The sequence below is a fragment of the Chrysoperla carnea genome (genome assembly GCF_905475395.1).
Source record: "Chrysoperla carnea chromosome X unlocalized genomic scaffold, inChrCarn1.1 SUPER_X_unloc_8, whole genome shotgun sequence".
Taxonomy (NCBI): domain Eukaryota; kingdom Metazoa; phylum Arthropoda; class Insecta; order Neuroptera; family Chrysopidae; genus Chrysoperla; species Chrysoperla carnea.
The window spans coordinates 116,013-141,394 of NW_025408211.1; the positions used below are offsets into that span (position 1 = coordinate 116,013).

The 25,382-nt window shown below is 24.4% G+C and overlaps 4 non-coding genes across 4 annotated transcripts; all 4 read left to right on the plus strand.

Annotated features, from left to right (window-relative positions):
• The first annotated feature begins 1,240 nt into the window (after positions 1 to 1,240).
• Positions 1,241 to 1,359, plus strand: LOC123304688. Its single transcript, XR_006536683.1, has one exon. It is a non-coding gene; the product is annotated as a 5S ribosomal RNA (ribosomal RNA).
• A 6,359-nt stretch (positions 1,360 to 7,718) lies between these two features.
• Positions 7,719 to 7,837, plus strand: LOC123304689. The gene has a single exon (XR_006536684.1). It is a non-coding gene; the product is annotated as a 5S ribosomal RNA (ribosomal RNA).
• A 6,361-nt stretch (positions 7,838 to 14,198) lies between these two features.
• LOC123304690 lies at positions 14,199 to 14,317 on the plus strand. Its single transcript, XR_006536685.1, has one exon. It is a non-coding gene; the product is annotated as a 5S ribosomal RNA (ribosomal RNA).
• Positions 14,318 to 20,674: 6,357 nt separating this feature from the next.
• LOC123304691 lies at positions 20,675 to 20,793 on the plus strand. The gene has a single exon (XR_006536686.1). It is a non-coding gene; the product is annotated as a 5S ribosomal RNA (ribosomal RNA).
• The last annotated feature ends 4,589 nt before the right edge of the window (positions 20,794 to 25,382 follow it).

Genomic DNA, 25,382 nt, shown 5'->3' on the forward strand with positions numbered 1-25,382 from the left:
ACAGTAAATTAGAAATACTATTTAATTTTTATGTGTTTTCTACATGGTACTTTGACTTACATAGGGACTTATATTATTGTGAATAATGATATAATTGAAAACCTTTATTTTTTATTTGATAGAATTATTATATTTTATCATTTAAATATTTATAATAAATACATTATTTTTATAAAGTAAAAAAATATGGCCGAAGAAAATTCTACAGCTGTTGCAGCAACTGCGGTTACTGCTGCTTCTACAACACCAACAAAAAAAGCAACAGCTTCTGGTGCTAAACGTACAAAACAACATTCAAAACCAACACATCCACGTACATCAGAAATGGTTGTTAACGCAATTAAAAATTTAAAAGAACGTGGTGGTTCATCATTACAAGCAATTAAAAAATATTTAGCTGCAAATTATAAAGTGGATTCTGATAAAATTTCACCATTTATTAAAAAATATTTAAAAGCTGCTGTAACTGAGGGAGCCTTGGTACAAACTAAAGGTAAAGGTGCATCTGGTTCATTCAAATTGGCTGCTTCCGCTTCATCTAATTCTTCAGCTAAATCAAAAGTATCCAAAAAAGAAAGTGGAGCAAAAGGTTCAGCAAAGAGTGCTAAAAGTAAACGGGCACCAAAAGAAAAGAAAGCCACAACTACATCATTGGCAGCCAAAAAGCCTAAAGCAAAAAAAGCGACTCCATCATCATCAACTGCTGCTAAAAAAGTTACTGCAAAATCATCAGCGGCATCAAAAAAAGCACCAGTTAAAGCAAAACCAGCAAAAAGTACAAAATCCGCTGCCAAAAGTAGCCCTGCTCGTAAACCGAAAGCACCAAAAGCTAAGAAAGCTTCTGTTGCCAAATCATCTCCTACAAAAATTAAAAAAGCAGCACCAAAAAAGAAATGATCTGTTACTTTAATAATATATTGAAATATTTCATTATTTTTGCTAAAAAATGAAAATAACATAGGCCTTAATACAGGCCACAAATTAATATTTGATAAGAGTAAATTATTTTTTGTATAAATATTTTATAAAATAATAGTTAAGAAACATTTGCCACAGTCAGTACCACGGATGGGTGGCCACTTGAGAATACTGTGTGCGGTTGCATTTTTATTTAAAATATATGGTATAATAAATAAGTATATATTTAAATTGATTACTTCATTGAAAATTTTAATAATATACTTTAATATTAATGATATTTATGAAAAATATATATTTGTAAAAATTTTCATTTATTACTGGCAACAGCCATACCACGTTGAAAACACCGGTTCTCGTCCGATCACCGAAGTTAAGCAACATTGGGCACAGTCAGTACTTGGATGGGTGACCGCTTGGGAACACTGTGTGCGGTTGCCTTTTTATATTAAAAATATAAATTATTTTTCTTCTTTTCTTTTTTTTTACACACCATATATAAATATATGTTATTTAGAAATGTAAACCTTTTATATTATTCGTCAACAAATAAATATTATTTTTTGTATAAAATTTTATTGCATTTATAACTCATATCATGGTTACTTTAAAGCGAGAAGTTTTTTTAATATTTCAAATGAATATAAAATAATATAAATTTTATGAAATTTATTTATTTTTAGAAATAGCAATCGCTTATAATTATAACAAAATTTTAATAATGTTTAATTTTATTTCAATAATTTATATATATATATATATATATATATATTTTTTAATAAAAATAATATACTCTTATTTAATAATATATGTTGGTCCTATATATAGGACCGAAAATATTTCTGATTTGTTTTTTTTTTTTTTAAATTGTCATTTAAAACGCTTATGCACGTTCTCCACGAATACGTCTTGCCAATTGTATATCCTTAGGCATAATTGTAACACGCTTTGCATGAATTGCGCATAAATTGGTATCTTCAAATAAACCTACTAAATAGGCTTCACTAGCTTCTTGTAATGCCATAACAGCTGAACTTTGGAAACGTAAATCGGTTTTAAAATCTTGTGCAATTTCACGTACTAAACGTTGGAATGGTAATTTACGAATTAACAATTCAGTACTTTTTTGATAACGACGAATTTCTCGTAAAGCTACTGTACCAGGACGATATCTGTGTGGTTTTTTTACTCCACCAGTTGCTGGTGCACTTTTACGTGCAGCTTTCGTTGCTAATTGTTTTCTTGGTGCTTTACCACCAGTTGATTTACGTGCAGTTTGCTTGGTTCTAGCCATTTTCAAATAATAATGTTTTTACAAAAAAACACACAATTTTAAAAATTATATTCGACAATTTGATACTACAAAGTCAAATGTTTAAATGCGAAATAAATGTGTTGTATTTATATTTATATGAAATTTCAAAATTTTTGTTGTCATATCCTATTGGATAGCTATCAGAGTATGGACTAATCAAATTGTATAGGCGTGGCTTAAAAAATCTTTAATGCTTTATATAAAAAGGCACAATTGTACCGGCGCTCACATACATTACAATACTTGTGAGGTTAACACACGTGTTATCCGTTCGTTAAAATATTGTAAATAATTTTTTATTAAAATGACTGGCAGAGGAAAAGGTGGAAAGGGTCTTGGAAAAGGGGGTGCAAAACGTCATAGAAAAGTTTTGCGTGATAATATCCAAGGTATTACAAAACCTGCAATTCGTCGTTTAGCACGACGAGGTGGAGTAAAACGTATCTCTGGTTTAATTTATGAAGAAACACGTGGTGTACTTAAAGTATTCCTTGAAAATGTTATTCGGGATGCTGTTACATATACTGAACACGCAAAACGTAAAACAGTTACAGCTATGGATGTTGTATATGCATTAAAACGACAAGGTCGTACTTTGTATGGTTTTGGAGGTTAAGAAAATATAATAATTTACTTAAAATATTTAGTAAATTTATTAAAGAATATTTAATACATCCGATAAATTTAAACAGGCTTTCCTTTTTGGGAAGCCACTAATTTTATTTATATAAGAGTAAATAAATTTGTTAATAAATATAACATATTATATAATTTGTTTACAACAAATTATTTTGTTTATAACATACATTACCAAATATTTTTATTTATTTTTTTTTTTTTTATTGTAATATATCTGCAATAATAAATTATAATTTGTATATTATCTATTTTATTTTACAATAACTTATTGAATTTTTGAAAAAATTTTATTATAAATTAATATACTATTATATTTTTTATATATACAAGTTAAGAGTAACAAGTATCGATAGGAGATTATCGAATTTATAACTAATAAAACATTTCGCCTTAATCAAAGAAAATAAAGATTTTGCTATACCATTTTTTATACTTTCAATAAATAATTTATTATTAAATTTTTATTATTTCATTTATTTTTTAAAATTATTAAAAATATTTTTCTAATAATTATAAGCGTACATAAACAAGTAGTAAATGTAAAATGAAAATAATAAAGGTAATGTAATGCATTTGCATTACACTGATTTACGATATATATTCCGCGATATCCTTTATTATATTTAAAATTAATAATATTGATATACTAATAATAGATATATTCAAGCTATTAATATATAAAATTTTATATTAAATATGATATTAATAATTGTTTATTTTATTTTTTTGTATATATAAAAATAATTTACTCTTATTTAAAAAATTTGATGGCTCTCTTAAAAAGAGAGCCATTTTTATATGTTGATGTATTTTTATGTTATCAATTAAATAATATTTTCGATTTATTTATTTTGAACTTGTATATTTTGTAACAGCTTTAGTACCTTCACTAACAGCGTGCTTTGCCAATTCACCAGGTAATAATAATCGAACTGCGGTTTGAATTTCCCGACTTGTGATTGTTGAACGTTTATTATAATGTGCTAAACGTGATGCTTCAGCAGCAATACGTTCAAAAATATCATTAACAAAACTGTTCATGATACTCATAGCTTTACTAGAGATACCAGTATCAGGATGCACTTGTTTTAATACTTTGTAAATGTAAATTGCATATGATTCCTTGCGCTTCCTCTTCTTTTTCTTATCACTCTTTGATATATTTTTTTGAGCTTTGCCAGCTTTTTTTGCTGCTTTTCCACTTGTTTTTGGTGGCATTGTTACAAACAATTAATATACACAGATAGTTACAGAACACCAGTCAGTATATGTATGAGCGTGTCGTGTATACAACTAGCGTATTATATACGCGAAGATGGATATAACAATAAAAATGAATACTACTCTCTGATTGGCTAAAAATAATACTATAAGGTGATTGGTTTATTTTTAAAGTTTTATATTTTATAAATATTATAAATTAAAATACCCAAATAACATTTTAAACATTTATGTTACAATCCCCGTAACGTACACATCTGTGTGATTATATTTACAAAAAAAAATATTAATTAAATAAATTTATTCGCTATGTCTGGACGAGGTAAAGGTGGTAAAGTAAAGGGAAAGGCAAAGTCAAGATCAAGCCGAGCAGGATTACAATTTCCTGTTGGAAGAATTCACAGATTATTACGAAAAGGAAATTATGCTGAACGAGTAGGTGCTGGTGCCCCAGTATATTTGGCTGCTGTTATGGAATATTTGGCTGCAGAAGTTCTCGAGTTAGCTGGTAATGCTGCCCGTGATAACAAAAAAACACGTATCATTCCACGTCATTTACAATTGGCAATTCGTAATGATGAAGAATTAAATAAATTATTATCTGGTGTAACAATTGCTCAAGGTGGTGTATTACCAAACATTCAAGCAGTGTTATTACCAAAGAAAACTGAAAAGAAAGCATAAATTAAAAACATTGCATTAATTTTTATAATAATAATACATCGATCATAGGCCTTTTAATAAAAGGCCACAAATTTATTTAAAATAAGAGTAAAAATTATTTTTATAAATAATATATTATAATATTTTTTTAAAGAATCAATTTAAATAATTATAAATTAATGATTCTTTTTTTTTTTTTCTTTTTTTATATGTTATTATGGAAATAATTCATCATATTATGATGACATTTAGGTAACATATTATAAGAATATTCATAAAATATTATCAAAATAATATTGTATTATGATGATATTTAGACAAAATATTATAAGAATATACACAAAATATTATCAAAATAATATCATTAGATAACAAAACTGTTCATGATACTCATACCTTTACTAGAGATAAAAGTATCAGGATGCACTTGTATTAATACATATTATCACAACATCACAAAATATTTTTTAAAAGGAAAAATTTTTTTAAAATTATTATAAAATTTGATTGAATTAAATTTCAATTTATTTTTTTAATAATTAAAAAAAAAAAAAAAACAAAGCATATAAACTTTCTATTGAAAATGTTATTTTAAACTAGATGGCCAAGTGAACTTCGTTACACAAACAATATATGACGTATTCGTTATTTAAATAATCAGTATCCTTTGATATTATATCAATACGTTACTCTCTTCTTTTGATACATATTAATAAAATTTCAATTTATAAGATTTTATGTCAATTATATAAATAATATTATAAATTTTCTAAATACATAAGTTAAGTAACAAAAAATTTGAATAACAAGATAAATTTATATATTATGTTTTAATACTCGATACTATAATATATCGCATCCGTTACCAATTATTCGGTATCCTTTGATTTATACACAGAATGAACTAAAAATATATATCAAATTTATTTTATTTATTTATATATTTAATATTATTATTATTATTTTATATTACAAAGTTTCTTAACGAAGCTTACAATGATTTCTCATATCGTACTTAACAAAATTATTTAGATCATATAAAATTTAAATTGTTAAAAAATTTGTATATTTATTATTATTATTATTTATTTTTATTAAAATTACATAACATAAAATTAATAATATTTTAATAATTATATAAATTAATTCTTATTTAAAATAATCTTATATTAATCTCAACAAATACTCTAATAATATATTTTGTCATAAATTTTTTTATATTTAAAATAAATATTATAATATATAAATACTTATATCAGTATAAAATTTCTTTATATAATTATGAAAAAATTAATTTAATAGTTAATTATTGATATTAATGCATAAATAAAAGTATTTTCTAATGAAATATATTTTGTCAATGTTCGATTAACACATTTCATAATAATACGTTTTCATTATTGACAAAAAAAGTTTTTCTAAAAATGAAATCTTATACTATAATATATATATTTATATATTAAATTTTTTAATTATTTATATACTAATAATTTATAATAAATCGATATTAAATAAAAAATAAAAATATATACTTTTTAAGTTTACCTTAAAAATATTATTGTTTTGTATGATTGAAATAATTAATATTAAACTATGTTTATTAATAATTGTTAATAAAAAAATTAAATATATTTTAATTTATAAAATAAATATTATTATTAAATTTATAATTTATTATTTTATATATTATAGAAATTGAAAAAATAAATCATGTTTACTACGACAGTAAATTAGAAATACTATTTAATTTTTATGTGTTTTCTACATGGTACTTTGACTTACATAGGGACTTATATTATTGTGAATAATGATATAATTGAAAACCTTTATTTTTTATTTGATAGAATTATTATATTTTATCATTTAAATATTTATAATAAATACATTATTTTTATAAAGTAAAAAAATATGGCCGAAGAAAATTCTACAGCTGTTGCAGCAACTGCGGTTACTGCTGCTTCTACAACACCAACAAAAAAAGCAACAGCTTCTGGTGCTAAACGTACAAAACAACATTCAAAACCAACACATCCACGTACATCAGAAATGGTTGTTAACGCAATTAAAAATTTAAAAGAACGTGGTGGTTCATCATTACAAGCAATTAAAAAATATTTAGCTGCAAATTATAAAGTGGATTCTGATAAAATTTCACCATTTATTAAAAAATATTTAAAAGCTGCTGTAACTGAGGGAGCCTTGGTACAAACTAAAGGTAAAGGTGCATCTGGTTCATTCAAATTGGCTGCTTCCGCTTCATCTAATTCTTCAGCTAAATCAAAAGTATCCAAAAAAGAAAGTGGAGCAAAAGGTTCAGCAAAGAGTGCTAAAAGTAAACGGGCACCAAAAGAAAAGAAAGCCACAACTACATCATTGGCAGCCAAAAAGCCTAAAGCAAAAAAAGCGACTCCATCATCATCAACTGCTGCTAAAAAAGTTACTGCAAAATCATCAGCGGCATCAAAAAAAGCACCAGTTAAAGCAAAACCAGCAAAAAGTACAAAATCCGCTGCCAAAAGTAGCCCTGCTCGTAAACCGAAAGCACCAAAAGCTAAGAAAGCTTCTGTTGCCAAATCATCTCCTACAAAAATTAAAAAAGCAGCACCAAAAAAGAAATGATCTGTTACTTTAATAATATATTGAAATATTTCATTATTTTTGCTAAAAAATGAAAATAACATAGGCCTTAATACAGGCCACAAATTAATATTTGATAAGAGTAAATTATTTTTTGTATAAATATTTTATAAAATAATAGTTAAGAAACATTTGCCACAGTCAGTACCACGGATGGGTGGCCACTTGAGAATACTGTGTGCGGTTGCATTTTTATTTAAAATATATGGTATAATAAATAAGTATATATTTAAATTGATTACTTCATTGAAAATTTTAATAATATACTTTAATATTAATGATATTTATGAAAAATATATATTTGTAAAAATTTTCATTTATTACTGGCAACAGCCATACCACGTTGAAAACACCGGTTCTCGTCCGATCACCGAAGTTAAGCAACATTGGGCACAGTCAGTACTTGGATGGGTGACCGCTTGGGAACACTGTGTGCGGTTGCCTTTTTATATTAAAAATATAAATTATTTTTCTTCTTTTCTTTTTTTTTACACACCATATATAAATATATGTTATTTAGAAATGTAAACCTTTTATATTATTCGTCAACAAATAAATATTATTTTTTGTATAAAATTTTATTGCATTTATAACTCATATCATGGTTACTTTAAAGCGAGAAGTTTTTTTAATATTTCAAATGAATATAAAATAATATAAATTTTATGAAATTTATTTATTTTTAGAAATAGCAATCGCTTATAATTATAACAAAATTTTAATAATGTTTAATTTTATTTCAATAATTTATATATATATATATATATATATATATTTTTTAATAAAAATAATATACTCTTATTTAATAATATATGTTGGTCCTATATATAGGACCGAAAATATTTCTGATTTGTTTTTTTTTTTTTTAAATTGTCATTTAAAACGCTTATGCACGTTCTCCACGAATACGTCTTGCCAATTGTATATCCTTAGGCATAATTGTAACACGCTTTGCATGAATTGCGCATAAATTGGTATCTTCAAATAAACCTACTAAATAGGCTTCACTAGCTTCTTGTAATGCCATAACAGCTGAACTTTGGAAACGTAAATCGGTTTTAAAATCTTGTGCAATTTCACGTACTAAACGTTGGAATGGTAATTTACGAATTAACAATTCAGTACTTTTTTGATAACGACGAATTTCTCGTAAAGCTACTGTACCAGGACGATATCTGTGTGGTTTTTTTACTCCACCAGTTGCTGGTGCACTTTTACGTGCAGCTTTCGTTGCTAATTGTTTTCTTGGTGCTTTACCACCAGTTGATTTACGTGCAGTTTGCTTGGTTCTAGCCATTTTCAAATAATAATGTTTTTACAAAAAAACACACAATTTTAAAAATTATATTCGACAATTTGATACTACAAAGTCAAATGTTTAAATGCGAAATAAATGTGTTGTATTTATATTTATATGAAATTTCAAAATTTTTGTTGTCATATCCTATTGGATAGCTATCAGAGTATGGACTAATCAAATTGTATAGGCGTGGCTTAAAAAATCTTTAATGCTTTATATAAAAAGGCACAATTGTACCGGCGCTCACATACATTACAATACTTGTGAGGTTAACACACGTGTTATCCGTTCGTTAAAATATTGTAAATAATTTTTTATTAAAATGACTGGCAGAGGAAAAGGTGGAAAGGGTCTTGGAAAAGGGGGTGCAAAACGTCATAGAAAAGTTTTGCGTGATAATATCCAAGGTATTACAAAACCTGCAATTCGTCGTTTAGCACGACGAGGTGGAGTAAAACGTATCTCTGGTTTAATTTATGAAGAAACACGTGGTGTACTTAAAGTATTCCTTGAAAATGTTATTCGGGATGCTGTTACATATACTGAACACGCAAAACGTAAAACAGTTACAGCTATGGATGTTGTATATGCATTAAAACGACAAGGTCGTACTTTGTATGGTTTTGGAGGTTAAGAAAATATAATAATTTACTTAAAATATTTAGTAAATTTATTAAAGAATATTTAATACATCCGATAAATTTAAACAGGCTTTCCTTTTTGGGAAGCCACTAATTTTATTTATATAAGAGTAAATAAATTTGTTAATAAATATAACATATTATATAATTTGTTTACAACAAATTATTTTGTTTATAACATACATTACCAAATATTTTTATTTATTTTTTTTTTTTTTATTTTAATATATCTGCAATAATAAATTATAATTTGTATATTATCTATTTTATTTTACAATAACTTATTGAATTTTTGAAAAAATTTTATTATAAATTAATATACTATTATATTTTTTATATATACAAGTTAAGAGTAACAAGTATCGATAGGAGATTATCGAATTTATAACTAATAAAACATTTCGCCTTAATCAAAGAAAATAAAGATTTTGCTATACCATTTTTTATACTTTCAATAAATAATTTATTATTAAATTTTTATTATTTCATTTATTTTTTAAAATTATTAAAAATATTTTTCTAATAATTATAAGCGTACATAAACAAGTAGTAAATGTAAAATGAAAATAATAAAGGTAATGTAATGCATTTGCATTACACTGATTTACGATATATATTCCGCGATATCCTTTATTATATTTAAAATTAATAATATTGATATACTAATAATAGATATATTCAAGCTATTAATATATAAAATTTTATATTAAATATGATATTAATAATTGTTTATTTTATTTTTTTGTATATATAAAAATAATTTACTCTTATTTAAAAAATTTGATGGCTCTCTTAAAAAGAGAGCCGTTTTTATATGTTGATGTATTTTTATGTTATCAATTAAATAATATTTTCGATTTATTTATTTTGAACTTGTATATTTTGTAACAGCTTTAGTACCTTCACTAACAGCGTGCTTTGCCAATTCACCAGGTAATAATAATCGAACTGCGGTTTGAATTTCCCGACTTGTGATTGTTGAACGTTTATTATAATGTGCTAAACGTGATGCTTCAGCAGCAATACGTTCAAAAATATCATTAACAAAACTGTTCATGATACTCATAGCTTTACTAGAGATACCAGTATCAGGATGCACTTGTTTTAATACTTTGTAAATGTAAATTGCATATGATTCCTTGCGCTTCCTCTTCTTTTTCTTATCACTCTTTGATATATTTTTTTGAGCTTTGCCAGCTTTTTTTGCTGCTTTTCCACTTGTTTTTGGTGGCATTGTTACAAACAATTAATATACACAGATAGTTACAGAACACCAGTCAGTATATGTATGAGCGTGTCGTGTATACAACTAGCGTATTATATACGCGAAGATGGATATAACAATAAAAATGAATACTACTCTCTGATTGGCTAAAAATAATACTATAAGGTGATTGGTTTATTTTTAAAGTTTTATATTTTATAAATATTATAAATTAAAATACCCAAATAACATTTTAAACATTTATGTTACAATCCCCGTAACGTACACATCTGTGTGATTATATTTACAAAAAAAAATATTAATTAAATAAATTTATTCGCTATGTCTGGACGAGGTAAAGGTGGTAAAGTAAAGGGAAAGGCAAAGTCAAGATCAAGCCGAGCAGGATTACAATTTCCTGTTGGAAGAATTCACAGATTATTACGAAAAGGAAATTATGCTGAACGAGTAGGTGCTGGTGCCCCAGTATATTTGGCTGCTGTTATGGAATATTTGGCTGCAGAAGTTCTCGAGTTAGCTGGTAATGCTGCCCGTGATAACAAAAAAACACGTATCATTCCACGTCATTTACAATTGGCAATTCGTAATGATGAAGAATTAAATAAATTATTATCTGGTGTAACAATTGCTCAAGGTGGTGTATTACCAAACATTCAAGCAGTGTTATTACCAAAGAAAACTGAAAAGAAAGCATAAATTAAAAACATTGCATTAATTTTTATAATAATAATACATCGATCATAGGCCTTTTAATAAAAGGCCACAAATTTATTTAAAATAAGAGTAAAAATTATTTTTATAAATAATATATTATAATATTTTTTTAAAGAATCAATTTAAATAATTATAAATTAATGATTCTTTTTTTTTTTTTCTTTTTTTATATGTTATTATGGAAATAATTCATCATATTATGATGACATTTAGGTAACATATTATAAGAATATTCATAAAATATTATCAAAATAATATTGTATTATGATGATATTTAGACAAAATATTATAAGAATATACACAAAATATTATCAAAATAATATCATTAGATAACAAAACTGTTCATGATACTCATACCTTTACTAGAGATAAAAGTATCAGGATGCACTTGTATTAATACATATTATCACAACATCACAAAATATTTTTTAAAAGGAAAAATTTTTTTAAAATTATTATAAAATTTGATTGAATTAAATTTCAATTTATTTTTTTAATAATTAAAGAAAAAAAAAAAACAAAGCATATAAACTTTCTATTGAAAATGTTATTTTAAACTAGATGGCCAAGTGAACTTCGTTACACAAACAATATATGACGTATTCGTTATTTAAATAATCAGTATCCTTTGATATTATATCAATACGTTACTCTCTTCTTTTGATACATATTAATAAAATTTCAATTTATAAGATTTTATGTCAATTATATAAATAATATTATAAATTTTCTAAATACATAAGTTAAGTAACAAAAAATTTGAATAACAAGATAAATTTATATATTATGTTTTAATACTCGATACTATAATATATCGCATCCGTTACCAATTATTCGGTATCCTTTGATTTATACACACAGAATGAACTAAAAATATATATCAAATTTATTTTATTTATTTATATATTTAATATTATTATTATTATTTTATATTACAAAGTTTCTTAACGAAGCTTACAATGATTTCTCATATCGTACTTAACAAAATTATTTAGATCATATAAAATTTAAATTGTTAAAAAATTTGTATATTTATTATTATTATTATTTATTTTTATTAAAATTACATAACATAAAATTAATAATATTTTAATAATTATATAAATTAATTCTTATTTAAAATAATCTTATATTAATCTCAACAAATACTCTAATAATATATTTTGTCATAAATTTTTTTATATTTAAAATAAATATTATAATATATAAATACTTATATCAGTATAAAATTTCTTTATATAATTATGAAAAAATTAATTTAATAGTTAATTATTGATATTAATGCATAAATAAAAGTATTTTCTAATGAAATATATTTTGTCAATGTTCGATTAACACATTTCATAATAATACGTTTTCATTATTGACAAAAAAAGTTTTTCTAAAAATGAAATCTTATACTATAATATATATATTTATATATTAAATTTTTTAATTATTTATATACTAATAATTTATAATAAATCGATATTAAATAAAAAATAAAAATATATACTTTTTAAGTTTACCTTAAAAATATTATTGTTTTGTATGATTGAAATAATTAATATTAAACTATGTTTATTAATAATTGTTAATAAAAAAATTAAATATATTTTAATTTATAAAATAAATATTATTATTAAATTTATAATTTATTATTTTATATATTATAGAAATTGAAAAAATAAATCATGTTTACTACGACAGTAAATTAGAAATACTATTTAATTTTTATGTGTTTTCTACATGGTACTTTGACTTACATAGGGACTTATATTATTGTGAATAATGATATAATTGAAAACCTTTATTTTTTATTTGATAGAATTATTATATTTTATCATTTAAATATTTATAATAAATACATTATTTTTATAAAGTAAAAAAATATGGCCGAAGAAAATTCTACAGCTGTTGCAGCAACTGCGGTTACTGCTGCTTCTACAACACCAACAAAAAAAGCAACAGCTTCTGGTGCTAAACGTACAAAACAACATTCAAAACCAACACATCCACGTACATCAGAAATGGTTGTTAACGCAATTAAAAATTTAAAAGAACGTGGTGGTTCATCATTACAAGCAATTAAAAAATATTTAGCTGCAAATTATAAAGTGGATTCTGATAAAATTTCACCATTTATTAAAAAATATTTAAAAGCTGCTGTAACTGAGGGAGCCTTGGTACAAACTAAAGGTAAAGGTGCATCTGGTTCATTCAAATTGGCTGCTTCCGCTTCATCTAATTCTTCAGCTAAATCAAAAGTATCCAAAAAAGAAAGTGGAGCAAAAGGTTCAGCAAAGAGTGCTAAAAGTAAACGGGCACCAAAAGAAAAGAAAGCCACAACTACATCATTGGCAGCCAAAAAGCCTAAAGCAAAAAAAGCGACTCCATCATCATCAACTGCTGCTAAAAAAGTTACTGCAAAATCATCAGCGGCATCAAAAAAAGCACCAGTTAAAGCAAAACCAGCAAAAAGTACAAAATCCGCTGCCAAAAGTAGCCCTGCTCGTAAACCGAAAGCACCAAAAGCTAAGAAAGCTTCTGTTGCCAAATCATCTCCTACAAAAATTAAAAAAGCAGCACCAAAAAAGAAATGATCTGTTACTTTAATAATATATTGAAATATTTCATTATTTTTGCTAAAAAATGAAAATAACATAGGCCTTAATACAGGCCACAAATTAATATTTGATAAGAGTAAATTATTTTTTGTATAAATATTTTATAAAATAATAGTTAAGAAACATTTGCCACAGTCAGTACCACGGATGGGTGGCCACTTGAGAATACTGTGTGCGGTTGCATTTTTATTTAAAATATATGGTATAATAAATAAGTATATATTTAAATTGATTACTTCATTGAAAATTTTAATAATATACTTTAATATTAATGATATTTATGAAAAATATATATTTGTAAAAATTTTCATTTATTACTGGCAACAGCCATACCACGTTGAAAACACCGGTTCTCGTCCGATCACCGAAGTTAAGCAACATTGGGCACAGTCAGTACTTGGATGGGTGACCGCTTGGGAACACTGTGTGCGGTTGCCTTTTTATATTAAAAATATAAATTATTTTTCTTCTTTTCTTTTTTTTTACACACCATATATAAATATATGTTATTTAGAAATGTAAACCTTTTATATTATTCGTCAACAAATAAATATTATTTTTTGTATAAAATTTTATTGCATTTATAACTCATATCATGGTTACTTTAAAGCGAGAAGTTTTTTTAATATTTCAAATGAATATAAAATAATATAAATTTTATGAAATTTATTTATTTTTAGAAATAGCAATCGCTTATAATTATAACAAAATTTTAATAATGTTTAATTTTATTTCAATAATTTATATATATATATATATATATATATTTTTTAATAAAAATAATATACTCTTATTTAATAATATATGTTGGTCCTATATATAGGACCGAAAATATTTCTTATTTGTTTTTTTTTTTTTTAAATTGTCATTTAAAACGCTTATGCACGTTCTCCACGAATACGTCTTGCCAATTGTATATCCTTAGGCATAATTGTAACACGCTTTGCATGAATTGCGCATAAATTGGTATCTTCAAATAAACCTACTAAATAGGCTTCACTAGCTTCTTGTAATGCCATAACAGCTGAACTTTGGAAACGTAAATCGGTTTTAAAATCTTGTGCAATTTCACGTACTAAACGTTGGAATGGTAATTTACGAATTAACAATTCAGTACTTTTTTGATAACGACGAATTTCTCGTAAAGCTACTGTACCAGGACGATATCTGTGTGGTTTTTTTACTCCACCAGTTGCTGGTGCACTTTTACGTGCAGCTTTCGTTGCTAATTGTTTTCTTGGTGCTTTACCACCAGTTGATTTACGTGCAGTTTGCTTGGTTCTAGCCATTTTCAAATAATAATGTTTTTACAAAAAAACACACAATTTTAAAAATTATATTCGACAATTTGATACTACAAAGTCAAATGTTTAAATGCGAAATAAATGTGTTGTATTTATATTTATATGAAATTTCAAAATTTTTGTTGTCATATCCTATTGGATAGCTATCAGAGTATGGACTAATCAAATTGTATAGGCGTGGCTTAAAAAATCTTTAATGCTTTATATAAAAAGGCACAATTGTACCGGCGCTCACATACATTACAATACTTGTGAGGTTAACACACGTGTTATCCGTTCGTTAAAATATTGTAAATAATTTTTTATTAAAATGACTGGCAGAGGAAAAGGTGGAAAGGGTCTTGGAAAAGGGGGTGCAAAACGTCATAGAAAAGTTTTGCGTGATAATATCCAAGGTATTACAAAACCTGCAATTCGTCGTTTAGCACGACGAGGTGGAGTAAAACGTATCTCTGGTTTAATTTATGAAGAAACACGTGGTGTACTTAAAGTATTCCTTGAAAATGTTATTCGGGATGCTGTTACATATACTGAACACGCAAAACGTAAAACAGTTACAGCTATGGATGTTGTATATGCATTAAAACGACAAGGTCGTACTTTGTATGGTTTTGGAGGTTAAGAAAATATAATAATTTACTTAAAATATTTAGTAAATTTATTAAAGAATATTTAATACATCCGATAAATTTAAACAGGCTTTCCTTTTTGGGAAGCCACTAATTTTATTTATATAAGAGTAAATAAATTTGTTAATAAATATAACATATTATATAATTTGTTTACAACAAATTATTTTGTTTATAACATACATTACCAAATATTTTTATTTATTTTTTTTTTTTTTATTGTAATATATCTGCAATAATAAATTATAATTTGTATATTATCTATATTATTTTACAATAACTTATTGAATTTTTGAAAAAATTTTATTATAAATTAATATACTATTATATTTTTTATATATACAAGTTAAGAGTAACAAGTATCGATAGGAGATTATCGAATTTATAACTAATAAAACATTTCGCCTTAATCAAAGAAAATAAAGATTTTGCTATACCATTTTTTATACTTTCAATAAATAATTTATTATTAAATTTTTATTATTTCATTTATTTTTTAAAATTATTAAAAATATTTTTCTAATAATTATAAGCGTACATAAACAAGTAGTAAATGTAAAATGAAAATAATAAAGGTAATGTAATGCATTTGCATTACACTGATTTACGATATATATTCCGCGATATCCTTTATTATATTTAAAATTAATAATATTGATATACTAATAATAGATATATTCAAGCTATTAATATATAAAATTTTATATTAAATATGATATTAATAATTGTTTATTTTATTTTTTTGTATATATAAAAATAATTTACTCTTATTTAAAAAATTTGATGGCTCTCTTAAAAAGAGAGCCGTTTTTATATGTTGATGTATTTTTATGTTATCAATTAAATAATATTTTCGATTTATTTATTTTGAACTTGTATATTTTGTAACAGCTTTAGTACCTTCACTAACAGCGTGCTTTGCCAATTCACCAGGTAATAATAATCGAACTGCGGTTTGAATTTCCCGACTTGTGATTGTTGAACGTTTATTATAATGTGCTAAACGTGATGCTTCAGCAGCAATACGTTCAAAAATATCATTAACAAAACTGTTCATGATACTCATAGCTTTACTAGAGATACCAGTATCAGGATGCACTTGTTTTAATACTTTGTAAATGTAAATTGCATATGATTCCTTGCGCTTCCTCTTCTTTTTCTTATCACTCTTTGATATATTTTTTTGAGCTTTGCCAGCTTTTTTTGCTGCTTTTCCACTTGTTTTTGGTGGCATTGTTACAAACAATTAATATACACAGATAGTTACAGAACACCAGTCAGTATATGTATGAGCGTGTCGTGTATACAACTAGCGTATTATATACGCGAAGATGGATATAACAATAAAAATGAATACTACTCTCTGATTGGCTAAAAATAATACTATAAGGTGATTGGTTTATTTTTAAAGTTTTATATTTTATAAATATTATAAATTAAAATACCCAAATAACATTTTAAACATTTATGTTACAATCCCCGTAACGTACACATCTGTGTGATTATATTTACAAAAAAAAATATTAATTAAATAAATTTATTCGCTATGTCTGGACGAGGTAAAGGTGGTAAAGTAAAGGGAAAGGCAAAGTCAAGATCAAGCCGAGCAGGATTACAATTTCCTGTTGGAAGAATTCACAGATTATTACGAAAAGGAAATTATGCTGAACGAGTAGGTGCTGGTGCCCCAGTATATTTGGCTGCTGTTATGGAATATTTGGCTGCAGAAGTTCTCGAGTTAGCTGGTAATGCTGCCCGTGATAACAAAAAAACACGTATCATTCCACGTCATTTACAATTGGCAATTCGTAATGATGAAGAATTAAATAAATTATTATCTGGTGTAACAATTGCTCAAGGTGGTGTATTACCAAACATTCAAGCAGTGTTATTACCAAAGAAAACTGAAAAGAAAGCATAAATTAAAAACATTGCATTAATTTTTATAATAATAATACATCGATCATAGGCCTTTTAATAAAAGGCCACAAATTTATTTAAAATAAGAGTAAAAATTATTTTTATAAATAATATATTATAATATTTTTTTAAAGAATCAATTTAAATAATTATAAATTAATGATTCTTTTTTTTTTTTTCTTTTTTTATATGTTATTATGGAAATAATTCATCATATTATGATGACATTTAGGTAACATATTATAAGAATATTCATAAAATATTATCAAAATAATATTGTATTATGATGATATTTAGACAAAATATTATAAGAATATACACAAAATATTATCAAAATAATATCATTAGATAACAAAACTGTTCATGATACTCATACCTTTACTAGAGATAAAAGTATCAGGATGCACTTGTATTAATACATATTATCACAACATCACAAAATATTTTTTAAAAGGAAAAATTTTTTTAAAATTATTATAAAATTTGATTGAATTAAATTTCAATTTATTTTTTTAATAATTAAAAAAAAAAAAAAAACAAAGCATATAAACTTTCTATTGAAAATGTTATTTTAAACTAGATGGCCAAGTGAACTTCGTTACACAAACAATATATGACGTATTCGTTATTTAAATAATCAGTATCCTTTGATATTATATCAATACGTTACTCTCTTCTTTTGATACATATTAATAAAATTTCAATTTATAAGATTTTATGTCAATTATATAAATAATATTATAAATTTTCTAAATACATAAGTTAAGTAACAAAAAATTTGAATAACAAGATAAATTTATATATTATGTTTTAATACTCGATACTATAATATATCGCATCCGTTACCAATTATTCGGTATCCTTTGATTTATACACAGAATGAACTAAAAATATATATCAAATTTATTTTATTTATTTATATATTTAATATTATTATTATTATTTTATATTACAAAGTTTCTTAACGAAGCTTACAATGATTTCTCATATCGTACTTAACAAAATTATTTAGATCATATAAAATTTAAATTGTTAAAAAATTTGTATATTTATTATTATTATTATTTATTTTTATTAAAATTACATAACATAAAATTAATAATATTTTAATAATTATATAAATTAATTCTTATTTAAAATAATCTTATATTAATCTCAACAAATACTCTAATAATATATTTTGTCATAAATTTTTTTATATTTAAAATAAATATTATAATATATAAATACTTATATCAGTATAAAATTTCTTTATATAATTATGAAAAAATTAATTTAATAGTTAATTATTGATATTAATGCATAAATAAAAGTATTTTCTAATGAAATATATTTTGTCAATGTTCGATTAACACATTTCATAATAATACGTTTTCATTATTGACAAAAAAAGTTTTTCTAAAAATGAAATCTTATACTATAATATATATATTTATATATTAAATTTTTTAATTATTTATATACTAATAATTTATAATAAATCGATATTAAATAAAAAATAAAAATATATACTTTTTAAGTTTACCTTAAAAATATTATTGTTTTGTATGATTGAAATAATTAATATTAAACTATGTTTATTAATAATTGTTAATAAAAAAATTAAATATATTTTAATTTATAAAATAAATATTATTATTAAATTTATAATTTATTATTTTATATATTATAGAAATTGAAAAAATAAATCATGTTTACTACGACAGTAAATTAGAAATACTATTTAATTTTTATGTGTTTTCTACATGGTACTTTGACTTACATAGGGACTTATATTATTGTGAATAATGATATAATTGAAAACCTTTATTTTTTATTTGATAGAATTATTATATTTTATCATTTAAATATTTATAATAAATACATTATTTTTATAAAGTAAAAAAATATGGCCGAAGAAAATTCTACAGCTGTTGCAGCAACTGCGGTTACTGCTGCTTCTACAACACCAACAAAAAAAGCAACAGCTTCTGGTGCTAAACGTACAAAACAACATTCAAAACCAACACATCCACGTACATCAGAAATGGTTGTTAACGCAATTAAAAATTTAAAAGAACGTGGTGGTTCATCATTACAAGCAATTAAAAAATATTTAGCTGCAAATTATAAAGTGGATTCTGATAAAATTTCACCATTTATTAAAAAATATTTAAAAGCTGCTGTAACTGAGGGAGCCTTGGTACAAACTAAAGGTAAAGGTGCATCTGGTTCATTCAAATTGGCTGCTTCCGCTTCATCTAATTCTTCAGCTAAATCAAAAGTATCCAAAAAAGAAAGTGGAGCAAAAGGTTCAGCAAAGAGTGCTAAAAGTAAACGGGCACCAAAAGAAAAGAAAGCCACAACTACATCATTGGCAGCCAAAAAGCCTAAAGCAAAAAAAGCGACTCCATCATCATCAACTGCTGCTAAAAAAGTTACTGCAAAATCATCAGCGGCATCAAAAAAAGCACCAGTTAAAGCAAAACCAGCAAAAAGTACAAAATCCGCTGCCAAAAGTAGCCCTGCTCGTAAACCGAAAGCACCAAAAGCTAAGAAAGCTTCTGTTGCCAAATCATCTCCTACAAAAATTAAAAAAGCAGCACCAAAAAAGAAATGATCTGTTACTTTAATAATATATTGAAATATTTCATTATTTTTGCTAAAAAATGAAAATAACATAGGCCTTAATACAGGCCACAAATTAATATTTGATAAGAGTAAATTATTTTTTGTATAAATATTTTATAAAATAATAGTTAAGAAACATTTGCCACAGTCAGTACCACGGATGGGTGGCCACTTGAGAATACTGTGTGCGGTTGCATTTTTATTTAAAATATATGGTATAATAAATAAGTATATATTTAAATTGATTACTTCATTGAAAATTTTAATAATATACTTTAATATTAATGATATTTATGAAAAATATATATTTGTAAAAATTTTCATTTATTACTGGCAACAGCCATACCACGTTGAAAACACCGGTTCTCGTCCGATCACCGAAGTTAAGCAACATTGGGCACAGTCAGTACTTGGATGGGTGACCGCTTGGGAACACTGTGTGCGGTTGCCTTTTTATATTAAAAATATAAATTATTTTTCTTCTTTTCTTTTTTTTTACACACCATATATAAATATATGTTATTTAGAAATGTAAACCTTTTATATTATTCGTCAACAAATAAATATTATTTTTTGTATAAAATTTTATTGCATTTATAACTCATATCATGGTTACTTTAAAGCGAGAAGTTTTTTTAATATTTCAAATGAATATAAAATAATATAAATTTTATGAAATTTATTTATTTTTAGAAATAGCAATCGCTTATAATTATAACAAAATTTTAATAATGTTTAATTTTATTTCAATAATTTATATATATATATATATATATATATTTTTTAATAAAAATAATATACTCTTATTTAATAATATATGTTGGTCCTATATATAGGACCGAAAATATTTCTTATTTGTTTTTTTTTTTTTTAAATTGTCATTTAAAACGCTTATGCACGTTCTCCACGAATACGTCTTGCCAATTGTATATCCTTAGGCATAATTGTAACACGCTTTGCATGAATTGCGCATAAATTGGTATCTTCAAATAAACCTACTAAATAGGCTTCACTAGCTTCTTGTAATGCCATAACAGCTGAACTTTGGAAACGTAAATCGGTTTTAAAATCTTGTGCAATTTCACGTACTAAACGTTGGAATGGTAATTTACGAATTAACAATTCAGTACTTTTTTGATAACGACGAATTTCTCGTAAAGCTACTGTACCAGGACGATATCTGTGTGGTTTTTTTACTCCACCAGTTGCTGGTGCACTTTTACGTGCAGCTTTCGTTGCTAATTGTTTTCTTGGTGCTTTACCACCAGTTGATTTACGTGCAGTTTGCTTGGTTCTAGCCATTTTCAAATAATAATGTTTTTACAAAAAAACACACAATTTTAAAAATTATATTCGACAATTTGATACTACAAAGTCAAATGTTTAAATGCGAAATAAATGTGTTGTATTTATATTTATATGAAATTTCAAAATTTTTGTTGTCATATCCTATTGGATAGCTATCAGAGTATGGACTAATCAAATTGTATAGGCGTGGCTTAAAAAATCTTTAATGCTTTATATAAAAAGGCACAATTGTACCGGCGCTCACATACATTACAATACTTGTGAGGTTAACACACGTGTTATCCGTTCGTTAAAATATTGTAAATAATTTTTTATTAAAATGACTGGCAGAGGAAAAGGTGGAAAGGGTCTTGGAAAAGGGGGTGCAAAACGTCATAGAAAAGTTTTGCGTGATAATATCCAAGGTATTACAAAACCTGCAATTCGTCGTTTAGCACGACGAGGTGGAGTAAAACGTATCTCTGGTTTAATTTATGAAGAAACACGTGGTGTACTTAAAGTATTCCTTGAAAATGTTATTCGGGATGCTGTTACATATACTGAACACGCAAAACGTAAAACAGTTACAGCTATGGATGTTGTATATGCATTAAAACGACAAGGTCGTACTTTGTATGGTTTTGGAGGTTAAGAAAATATAATAATTTACTTAAAATATTTAGTAAATTTATTAAAGAATATTTAATACATCCGATAAATTTAAACAGGCTTTCCTTTTTGGGAAGCCACTAATTTTATTTATATAAGAGTAAATAAATTTGTTAATAAATATAACATATTATATAATTTGTTTACAACAAATTATTTTGTTTATAACATACATTACCAAATATTTTTATTTATTTTTTTTTTTTTTATTGTAATATATCTGCAATAATAAATTATAATTTGTATATTATCTATTTTATTTTACAATAACTTATTGAATTTTTGAAAAAATTTTATTATAAATTAATATACTATTATATTTTTTATATATACAAGTTAAGAGTAACAAGTATCGATAGGAGATTATCGAATTTATAACTAATAAAACATTTCGCCTTAATCAAAGAAAATAAAGATTTTGCTATACCATTTTTTATACTTTCAATAAATAATTTATTATTAAATTTTTATTATTTCATTTATTTTTTAAAATTATTAAAAATATTTTTCTAATAATTATAAGCGTACATAAACAAGTAGTAAATGTAAAATGAAAATAATAAAGGTAATGTAATGCATTTGCATTACACTGATTTACGATATATATTCCGCGATATCCTTTATTATATTTAAAATTAATAATATTGATATACTAATAATAGATATATTCAAGCTATTAATATATAAAATTTTATATTAAATATGATATTAATATTTGTTTATTTTATTTTTTTGTATATATAAAAATAATTTACTCTTATTTAAAAAATTTGATGGCTCTCTTAAAAAGAGAGCCGTTTTTATATGTTGATGTATTTTTATGTTATCAATTAAATAATATTTTCGATTTATTTATTTTGAACTTGTATATTTTGTAACAGCTTTAGTACCTTCACTAACAGCGTGCTTTGCCAATTCACCAGGTAATAATAATCGAACTGCGGTTTGAATTTCCCGACTTGTGATTGTTGAACGTTTATTATAATGTGCTAAACGTGATGCTTCAGCAGCAATACGTTCAAAAATATCATTAACAAAACTGTTCATGATACTCATAGCTTTACTAGAGATACCAGTATCAGGATGCACTTGTTTTAATACTTTGTAAATGTAAATTGCATATGATTCCTTGCGCTTCCTCTTCTTTTTCTTATCACTCTTTGATATATTTTTTTGAGCTTTGCCAGCTTTTTTTGCTGCTTTTCCACTTGTTTTTGGTGGCATTGTTACAAACAATTAATATACACAGATAGTTACAGAACACCAGTCAGTATATGTATGAGCGTGTCGTGTATACAACTAGCGTATTATATACGCGAAGATGGATATAACAATAAAAATGAATACTACTCTCTGATTGGCTAAAAATAATACTATAAGGTGATTGGTTTATTTTTAAAGTTTTATATTTTATAAATATTATAAATTAAAATACCCAAATAACATTTTAAACATTTATGTTACAATCCCCGTAACGTACACATCTGTGTGATTATATTTACAAAAAAAAATATTAATTAAATAAATTTATTCGCTATGTCTGGACGAGGTAAAGGTGGTAAAGTAAAGGGAAAGGCAAAGTCAAGATCAAGCCGAGCAGGATTACAATTTCCTGTTGGAAGAATTCACAGATTATTACGAAAAGGAAATTATGCTGAACGAGTAGGTGCTGGTGCCCCAGTATATTTGGCTGCTGTTATGGAATATTTGGCTGCAGAAGTTCTCGAGTTAGCTGGTAATGCTGCCCGTGATAACAAAAAAACACGTATCATTCCACGTCATTTACAATTGGCAATTCGTAATGATGAAGAATTAAATAAATTATTATCTGGTGTAACAATTGCTCAAGGTGGTGTATTACCAAACATTCAAGCAGTGTTATTACCAAAGAAAACTGAAAAGAAAGCATAAATTAAAAACATTGCATTAATTTTTATAATAATAATACATCGATCATAGGCCTTTTAATAAAAGGCCACAAATTTATTTAAAATAAGAGTAAAAATTATTTTTATAAATAATATATTATAATATTTTTTTAAAGAATCAATTTAAATAATTATAAATTAATGATTCTTTTTTTTTTTTTTCTTTTTTTATATGTTATTATGGAAATAATTCATCATATTATGATGACATTTAGGTAACATATTATAAGAATATTCATAAAATATTATCAAAATAATATTGTATTATGATGATATTTAGACAAAATATTATAAGAATATACACAAAATATTATCAAAATAATATCATTAGATAACAAAACTGTTCATGATACTCATACCTTTACTAGAGATAAAAGTATCAGGATGCACTTGTATTAATACATATTATCACAACATCACAAAATATTTTTTAAAAGGAAAAATTTTTTTAAAATTATTATAAAATTTGATTGAATTAAATTTCAATTTATTTTTTTAATAATTAAAGAAAAAAAAAAAACAAAGCATATAAACTTTCTATTGAAAATGTTATTTTAAACTAGATGGCCAAGTGAACTTCGTTACACAAACAATATATGACGTATTCGTTATTTAAATAATCAGTATCCTTTGATATTATATCAATACGTTACTCTCTTCTTTTGATACATATTAATAAAATTTCAATTTATAAGATTTTATGTCAATTATATAAATAATATTATAAATTTTCTAAATACATAAGTTAAGTAACAAAAAATTTGAATAACAAGATAAATTTATATATTATGTTTTAATACTCGATACTATAATATATCGCATCCGTTACCAATTATTCGGTATCCTTTGATTTATACACAGAATGAACTAAAAATATATATCAAATTTATTTTATTTATTTATATATTTAATATTATTATTATTATTTTATATTACAAAGTTTCTTAACGAAGCTTACAATGATTTCTCATATCGTACTTAACAAAATTATTTAGATCATATAAAATTTAAATTGTTAAAAAATTTGTATATTTATTATTATTATTATTTATTTTTATTAAAATTACATAACATAAAATTAATAATATTTTAATAATTATATAAATTAATTCTTATTTAAAATAATCTTATATTAATCTCAACAAATACTCTAATA